At 43.5% G+C, this 9,654-nt stretch overlaps 1 long non-coding RNA gene across 1 annotated transcript; it reads right to left on the bottom strand.

Moving 5' to 3' along the window:
* Nucleotides 1-2,289: 2,289 nt before the first annotated feature.
* On the bottom strand, nucleotides 2,290-7,015 carry LOC146812030 (uncharacterized). Its single transcript, XR_014965860.1, has 3 exons — nucleotides 6,707-7,015; nucleotides 6,402-6,469; nucleotides 2,290-4,343 (listed from the first exon to the last, which is right to left on the bottom strand). It is a non-coding gene; the product is annotated as an uncharacterized LOC146812030 (long non-coding RNA).
* Between the last annotated feature and the right edge of the window lie 2,639 nt (nucleotides 7,016-9,654).

The following is a 9,654-nucleotide window of genomic DNA, read 5'->3' as shown; positions in this document are numbered from 1 at the left end:
AGTGTGAGAACACAGCTGTGAGCTCCGTACAATCCTAAGGGAAAGGCGCGGTTGGAATTTTAGAGTTTAAGGACACTTAGGAGAGGACTTGGAGCAAACCCTTTCAGACTTAGAAGGTTCTAAGGCCAGCACCCACGTGAGCACCAGAGTACTCGTGTTACCTAACCCAGGGAAGCCGGGTGCATAGGTGTCAAATGGTGTCGAGAATCTTCGATGTCGTCAATGGAGAGTTGCTGCAAAGTGCTGCTGCCATGGAAAGGAAAAGTGTCCGGTGTGATCCAAGCCTGGATCGAAGATATGAAGAACCTGAAAGTAGAGGGGACAGAGTCTGGGTCACTTGCCAGTGACCAGGGGCACGATAGACGAATGCCAACCGATGTCGGGTGTTTCAGGTGCGATGAGGTGAAGTTTGACTCCACTGCCATGGAGACCAGGAGGCGTCGACAATGGCCACAGTCTGCAGGCGACCTGTCCCATGAAGGATGTCAAGTGCTGGGGGGTCGGTGTCCGGATTGGAGACCAACAAGCCTTGGCAACGGCAACCCAAGCAGTGAGAGTAAAATGGCTTCGGTGTGGACCAGGAAGGTCCTGTGGACTCCCCAAGCGTTGGAGAGTCAGGGCACGTCTGGAGCAACCAGGTAAGCCCATTGAAAGTTAAAGTACCCTTCTCAGGGACCCACAAGTCAACGGACAATGGATCGCGAAGGGACCTCAAGAGGAATCGCTAAATACCAGCTCAAGGGTCACTCGAGGAGAGTAGGCCAGTAATCTTCGGTGGAATCACTGCTCGGGGTCTGGACTACAAGTAGCCCAAAGCACAGCCTCAGGGATTGCCTAGAAGCATATGCAGCTGCAAAAGTGCACGGTGTCCAGGGGTTTGGGTTGTACGGTCCTCACGAGGGCTTTGGATCTCAGGGTTGCTGAGAGCATGGATCAGCCTCGGGGAAGCTTGGAAATACACCTCCTGTATTGCAAAGTCTTCGGAGTCCTTCAGGAGCTGCGTAGTTGCAAACCGGACAGATGCATCTTTGGTGCCTGCCTTGCAGGGGAGTAACTCCTTTACTCCAAGGGAGATTCTTCGGTCATCTAATGTCATGTAGATAGTAGAACTTCTGGGATTCTGTAGCAGAGTTTCGTCCAGGTAAATCTAAAGTCCTGTAGTCAGGGGTTCCCACTTTATCCCCAAACTCTGGGGACCCACCTATGGTAGGGTCAGGACAGAGGGGTGGCTACACCCATGTCCTTTGTCCAGTTTTGTGCCAGAGCAGGGGCTGAGTGCCCCTGCAACCGGCTTGAGCTGGACTATGCACAAGGACACCAAATGTGCCCCCAGTGCAGACATCAAAGCACTCTTGGAGTGCACCCACCCAGCCCCAATACACTAAAACCTGTCTGGGAGGTGGTCACACCTCCCAGTGACAGGAAACCTATTGTCCAGGCCTCCCCTGCCGGAGTTTCGTCTAGCAGCAGGAGGGCAGCATCCATTTTGTGATGATAGGGTCTGTGAAGCTGGTACCGGGTGTACCGATGAAGTCATGTATCTCCCTCTAGTAGGGTTGTATCATACTGGCGGGGAGGTATGATTCCAAGGTGTTTGACACCAAACACATGTTTCCATGCAGCCATTCCAAAGTTAGCATTTACCGCGAGGTTATAATGCACTTAAGAGTATATGGTTTGGCTGCATCACAAACAACCCCGGAATAAAGGTTCTGAAGGCTGCAGAGGGGCTCTACTCATGCATGGTCACCCTCTCACATAAAACCCAGCACCCTGCCTTCAGGATTGATAAGGCCTACCATAGCGGTGACTGATAGGTTTATATGTGCAGTGATATGGATAGATTTAGGGAACCTACATCTAAGTAAGGGGTGCATACACCACCTTACACAGGCTGCTGTAGCAGACCTGTGGTTTCATTTTAAATGGTTCTCCCAGGTGTAATGACAAACCTTAGATCTCCCCTGGACCAAGGAATGTACCGTCACTTTCCCAGGGAGAGAATATCAGTTCCAAACTTATGGAATATAACATATACACAGCACTTCCTAAGGTGGGCAAACTTTCAACACTCCCCCAAAGGCAAGGCAAGAAAACAATAATTTGCGCATCACTTGTGAGGAGTAGCGCCAACTTCCTATAACACAATTACCTGCTAGAAGGGAATTCACCCATCCTTCTACAACAGAATACTTGGCCAAGAAGAGTCCACACCTCCTGCTACAAGGAAAAGACGAATTGGTATATCTGGGATGTATTTATTTGTAAATAGCACCACACAGTAAGCCAAATGCACCTAACATAGCAGACTCTAACATATCAATAGTATGATTGCAAATATCAATCAAGACAAATATATATTTAGAAATATATATGTATGGATATAAGAATCAGAAAATAAGAAGGAAAGGAAAGAATTCAGAAAAGAATCAAGAGACATTAGCAGAGACACCTCACCTAATGCTCCATTTCACCCCACTTTGTTCATGGGGAGTCCATTGCTTGAACCGGGCGAAAGCTCAGAGGTGACACCAGCCTCTACTCTTCCGTGGCAACACGTCTGTTCCACGGATGAACTTCCACCGAGCCAGTGTAGACTCCCCTTTTTAATACACATTTTAAAACACAGCGAAGCTTCTAGCAAGCCACGCCCCCTAGTTCTCATGAGAGCCAGTACCAGCCTGCTTCAAGGTCAGACCAAGGGTTGATCAGGCCCCTGTTATGACTAAAAGTCAAACCATGTACATTCCTCTGATAAGAACCAGTTCTCTCTAGTCAGTAAAATGCGAAAAACAGCAGGAAAGCAAAACATGCCCTCTTCTTCACAGAAAATGGCTTCAGAGTTAGTTAAGCCATGCACACAAAGGCCCAAAGCAAGATGGAATCAAAAAAGCAAGGAGCACCTATAATTCTCATCCACACAACTTACAAGCACCACTGTGCACACAGAAAAGTTTGAAGCAAGGTAAAGTCAGAAGGCAGAATGACATTAGACCACGTCAAAGCCAATAGGTCAAAGTCATAATTCACTTAACCCAAATTACATTATACACTTAATCCCTCAGTATACAAAATTGAGCACATGTGTGCACCACCACCCACAAGACTGCACCCCAACATCCCATACCTTCTATTCTTGGAAAGACTATTCCACTAAACGACAGAAGAAAAGCAGGAATATGCAAACCCATCCTACATTAAGGCTAAGGTAACATAACACACTTAAGTCACTACAGAATGGTGGTGGTTGAGGGTCATCATACGGTGTCAGACCACAAAAGTGGCTGATTCACTACATTGCACCCCATGACCCTCGATCATCACCATTCACATATGTCAAAAACAAAATCTAGCAAATACATAACTGAAAAACAAAACTATCATTAAATCACTGCATATCTCAATTGAAAGCAAAACCATTTAAAACCACATGTCTAAATTAAAAGTCACAACTACTAAAAAGCACATGTTGAAACAGCAACTCATGTATTGAAGTGGCTACACAAAAATACATAATTCAAAACAAATCATGACTAAAAAGCAACTATGATCGAAATGCTCCATTGCAAAACTGAAAAACTCATCAAAAGTATATGATAATCACTTTAGAGCAAATAAAGTCTGCATTCTCTAAATACATGTAAAAGCAATAACTCAGGTGCATCTAGAAATAGCTCATAGATATCTGGATACATGTTTAAATGAATACACAAAATAAATGAATCAAGCTTTTGAATGCTTCTAATGCCTCTAATGGTTAAAGTTGAAACTCTACTGCCAAGCTCATATATTGTAGCAACAGCTACAGGTCATTACAGGTCACTAACTCAGAAAATATCTACTCTGATTGCAGCAAAGCGTCTCTATCGGTTTTTTCTCTCTAAAATCAAAAACAGTCCTTCTGTGTGACAAAACACACAGCCGTCTCCCATCACATCTGAACTTCACGTTGATAAAACAGTTCTGGCAAAGCACATCCTGTAGTTCCCTCTTTTGTTGTGTCTTTGCTGTCACACAAGCAGGTACCCTGTGTGAAAGACACACAGTCTTCATGCATGTAAAGTTGTCCGCACATGAAAGAAACAGTTCCACACTCTGCTGATCCCTCTTTGCTTGAAAAGAAGCAGTCCATCATGCTCTCCGGTATATATCTGATCTCCTTGACAAGGGAGGACCCCATCAATTCTGGTCGGCCACAGGCATCAGCCGCCATCGTCTGGTCTGGCGATCACTCCAGGCTTGGGGGGGGGGAAGGGGTGAAGGGGAGAGGGGAGGGGGGAGAGGGAGGGCCCCACTCACACGGGAGAAGGGAGTCCCACTCACACGCGGAGAACTGGGCGAATCTGAAAAAGAAACAAGCATCACTCTTCTTGCAAAAAACATTTTTCAAAAGAAAAGTACACTTCTTCCGTCTTGCATTTCTAAAAATACAATATTTTAATTTCTGTCTACATAGGTCTCCTCCAGCTCTGGGGAATTGTCTAAAAATACCTCCAACGCTTTAGCCTCTGAATTCTTGGTAAAATCTCTCTTTTTCTTTACACAGCAAGAAGGGCTGGGGCAGTCTCCTTCTCTCACTTCTCTCACTGCACCCCTCACAGGTGCTGCCCCCCTTCACAAATCTCTGCGGACACCAAATGGCCCCTCGCCAAACATAACAAGCAGGGACGTCTCTGCTGTCTCTAGCTTGCACCTTATCTCCTTCAAGGTCGAAGTGATCTGCACTCTTGCCAACTTTGGTCTGCTATGCGACTCTCCTCATGGGAAAAAAAACTAAACTGCTATTGACATATCAAAAATAAAAAAGCATTGGCAATAGCAAAAGTCACATATCAAGTCCCATACTACTTCTGTAACAATATCTGGGACAGCATCAGTCAAAGAAGGTATATATTTGCACACATGCTACACAATTAGGGTCACCACCTCAATCTGTCAAGCCCTGAATGATCTCACTGATCCCTTCACGCCCATCTGGCATTCTGTACTGTTTCAAATTAATTTCCTTTATAACATAGGGCACCTTCACTGGGAAATCTTGTGTTTCAAACTCCACTTCAGGACTTTCTATCAAATCCTGTGCAAACTGTTTTTCTGTCTGTACATGCCACTTAATAACCATTGCAATCTCCCATAGGCAAACCACATTTTCTGTAACGCTGTTCTGTCCACAATCTTTTGGTGCCAGAAAGCACAGAATCATCTGCATTTGTCCAGCATCTGAATTTAAAAGTAACCTTTCATTTCCCTGCACTTTCCTGTAACTAAAAAGGGCACATTGCTCTTGAATTAACTCACCAAATAAATGTTCATGTTTATGAAGTGACCACATATCAGACTTATTGTACACAATCTGCTGTTCACATTCAAAATCATATTGTTGCATTTCTCTTTCGAAGCAAAATGTATCATTCACTGTCATGTCTAATTTATGTCCGCAACTGGTGATCATTAAGCCTAAAACATTAGTCTGTTTACCTTCCTGCACATTCCTTTGTAGCTGAAAAACTTCATCAGAAGAATTAATTAAAACTGTCTGTGTAGCTCGTAGACTGACTGCATGCTCTGTAACATTTATCACATCTGAATCATTCTGGCTGGTCAAAGTAAACAGCTTCAGAGCCTGGTACTCGTTTAATTCTGTCTTCAAAGATATATTTTCAAACTGGGCATCAACTAGCTCTGTTTTCAACTCATTACGTTCTTTTAGCAAATGCTCACATGTTTGATGCATATTAACCAACACATTTAAAATAACACCGCTGTCTCTGTCTAAAATGTCATTAATCTCCTGCTGATTAACACTCTTCATTGCAACTCCGGAGTCTTTAAACTCGAAGGAGTCCCACACTTCAGAGTTATGCTCTGACATATTACATTCACTTTGCAACTGAAAACATTTGATATGCATTCCTTAACAAACACTTGAAAGGGAGCCAGCCCTTTCTGCCTCACGTAGCAAGCTATTTATAAGCACTTTTTACAAAACACACTTAAACACACACCAATTCGAACTCAACACAATTAGCTCACTTCTCGAGCCAGCACATCATGTGGGCTACCTCCATGCAAATAAATCAATTGATATCTAAGAGTCTGCTTTCAATTTCTGAAAGAATTAAAAAAAAAAAAAACGTATTTCTTCCCCTTTTAAATCAATGTTCAGATCCTGCCGACTACGCCAAAAATGTAATGACAAACCTTAGATCTCTCCTGGACCAAGGAATGTACCGTCACTTTCCCAGGGAGAGAATATCAGTTCCAAACTTATGGAATATAACATATACACAGCCCTCCCTAAAGTGGGCAAACTTTCAACACTCCCCCAAAGGCAAGGCAAGAAAACAATAATTTGCGCATCACTTGTGAGGAGTAGCGCCAACTTCCTATAACACAATTACCTGCTAGAAGGGAATTCACCCATCCTTCTACAACAGAATACTTGGCCAAGAAGAGTCCACACCTCCTGCTACAAGGAAAAGACGAATTGGTATATCTGGGATGTATTTATTTGTAAATAGCACCACACAGTAAGCCAAATGCACCTAACATAGCAGACTCTAACATATCAATAGTATGATTGCAAATATCAATCAAGACAAATATATATTTAGAAATATATATGTATGGATATAAGAATCAGAAAATAAGAAGGAAAGGAAAGAATTCAGAAAAGAATCAAGAGACATTAGCAGAGACACCTCACCTAATGCTCCATTTCACCCCACTTTGTTCAAGGGGAGTCCATTGCTTGAACCGGGCGAAAGCTCAGAGGTGACACCAGCCTCTACTCTTCCGTGGCAACACGTCTGTTCCACGGATGAACTTCCACCGAGCCAGTGTAGACTCCCCTTTTTAATACACATTCAAAACACAGCGAAGCTTCTAGCAAGCCACGCCCCCTAGTTCTCATGAGAGCCAGTACCAGCCTGCTTCAAGGTCAGACCAAGGGTTGATCAGGCCCCTGTTATGACTAAAAGTCAAACCATGTACATTCCTCTGATAAGAACCAGTTCTCTCTAGTCAGTGAAATGCGAAAAACAGCAGGAAAGCAAAACATGCCCTCTTCTTCACAGAAAATGGCTTCAGAGTTAGTTAAGCCATGCACACAAAGGCCCAAAGCAAGATGGAATCAAAAAAGCAAGGAGCACCTATAATTCTCATCCACACAACTTACAAGCACCACTGTGCACACAGAAAAGTTTGAAGCAAGGTAAAGTCAGAAGGCAGAATGACATTAGACCACGTCAAAGCCAATAGGTCAAAGTCATAATTCACTTAACCCAAATTACATTATACACTTAATCCCTCAGTATACAAAATTGAGCACATGTGTGCACCACCACCCACAAGACTGCACCTCAACATCCCATACCTTCTATTCTTGGAAAGACTATTCCACTAAACGACAGAAGAAAAGCAGGCATATGCAAACCCATCCTACATTAAGGCTAAGGTAACATAACACACTTAAGTCAGTACAGAATGGTGGTGGTTGAGGGTCATCATACGGTGTCAGACCACAAAAGTGGCTGATTCACTACACCAGGGATGGCATAAAACATGCTGCATCCCCTGAGAGGCCTCTGGAGTACCTATGCCCTGGGTATATAGGATACCATATACTATGGACTTATAAGGGTACCCCAGAATCCAATCTGTGGTGTACCTAAAGTACATGCAATCAATTTAGAGAGGAAGCAGCTAGGCTGGGGCCCTGAATAGCAGGGTCCCAGCCAGACTAAAGTCGAAAAACAGTGAAACATCAGCAAAAAGTGGGGGTAACCATAAGAAGCAGAGCCTACTCTCCTACAACGAGATCCAGAACAACAATGTATTTGTTCAGGTCATGTGACCGGATGTCCCGCGGAGTGTCACTTCATTAGGCAACCCAACAGAGGCAATGATAATCTATGTTTTTGTGGGTGAGAGAACCTGATTGGAGCAATACATAGTCCCTTTGCAATATAGGGTTTCCATTCTGGTCCGGCATGTCCGTAATTGGACAGAATGATGGTGAATTTTTCTAAAGATGAGGAAGGGGTGCTTTAACTTGAGTTTACTCGTATAAAATTAGAATCCAAATATCACGCATTGTTTTAGTATTTTTTTTTCTCTTTCACTTACACAAGACATAGAAGGAGAGCCTCAGGAAGTTAAGGACTTATCTATGGTTTTTTTCTCCTTGGTTATCAGGATGATGGGTTGTTGATACTCAGTAATTTATGCAGAGACTGTGGCTCAGAGGATCCTAGTGATTTGATTGATGCATGGATTAAGAGACCAGAGAGGAAACCGGTATTAACACGGCAGGCTATGATTGGTTGACAATCAAGATAAATAGTGGTGCACAGATGACTTTAAGGTTAGTCGTGGATTCAATGGACATTTGGACCAAGGAATATGAGTGATGAAGGTCAGTACGTGGAAGAAAAACAGGACTAGTGTGCCATCTGAGGTCCTTGAGGACAGTGGAGTGTATGTTTCCAATCTAGGGATTTGGGAATAGAAGATACAAGGTTTTTTTAAAGAATAGTAGTTGCCAGTCCACTCTTTGTCTTGAAATGAATTTGATTGATATGTGGGTTAAAAAGAAGAGACTGAACCACAACCCTTTATTGTAGAAGAAACTGGAATAGTACACGCCGTCTAGTGGCAGGAAATTATATTTATGAAGAACTATGAAATAAGAACAGGAAATGAGACCGGGTGGAATACAACACTGAAAAATTGATCAAGTGAGTTGAGTTATCGGTGGGCCAGGGAGTTATCCCCAGGAGGAAGGAGGGGTAATATGGGTGTTTTCTACCCTTTATATATATATATATATATATATATATATATATATATATATATATATATATATATATATATTACCTACTGGCGGTCGCCAGTAGGTAGTTATAGTTAGGACCCTGTTTCCATAGGAAATCCGCAACATTCTATTTGGAATAACTTTGGCGCCGGTCGACGAATCCTCGCGAAATTTTCAAAACTAATGGGGCGCTACGCTCCGCTCCTACCCTGAAAGTCTCGGGGGGATTCGTCATGCGGGGGCTGAGAAAAAAGGGGGGTCTCAAAACGCATTTTCCCTATGCATTTTTCCATAGGACCTTTAGACACAGCTACAGCCCGAACGGCTGAACAGAATTACTTGTAATTTGGCAGAGAGGTAGTCCTCAGGTCAAGGAAGTGCCTTTTGTAGGTCTGGTGTAAATCTGTTCAGTAGTTCCTGAGAAAATAGCATTTAAATCAATATATATATATCTGTAAGCGCGCTCCGAGCGCGCACCGTAAGCTTACCGTACGCGTACGGTGCCGTGCGCGAGCGCGATTCTGATTGGCTGTTAGATCTTAGTAAACATTCGAATCGGTCGAAACCAGGAAGTGTCGGCCGCCATTTTCTCTCTCGCACTCTGAGGGGGGGAGGAAAAACAAAGTTGGATATCATGAAAAGGGGCAGGCTAGACAGCTCCTAACCACCTAGCCTTGGTTATGGTGTCCCAGAAGGCCATCCAAGGCCAAAAATTAATTTTTTTTTTTTTGCAAAAACTCCGAATGCGCTTACCGTACGCGTACGGCAAAAAATAAAATAAAAAATAAAAAATCCATATTTTCCCCCCCCCCATGTGCAAAAGGTGCCCGCACGGAACG

The sequence above is a fragment of the Triturus cristatus genome, chromosome 7 (genome assembly GCF_964204655.1).
Source record: "Triturus cristatus chromosome 7, aTriCri1.1, whole genome shotgun sequence".
In the NCBI taxonomy this organism is placed as follows: Eukaryota; Metazoa; Chordata; class Amphibia; order Caudata; family Salamandridae; genus Triturus; species Triturus cristatus.
Note: the sequence above shows the minus strand (reverse complement) of the source record. Positions and strands in the feature narration are given on the sequence as shown.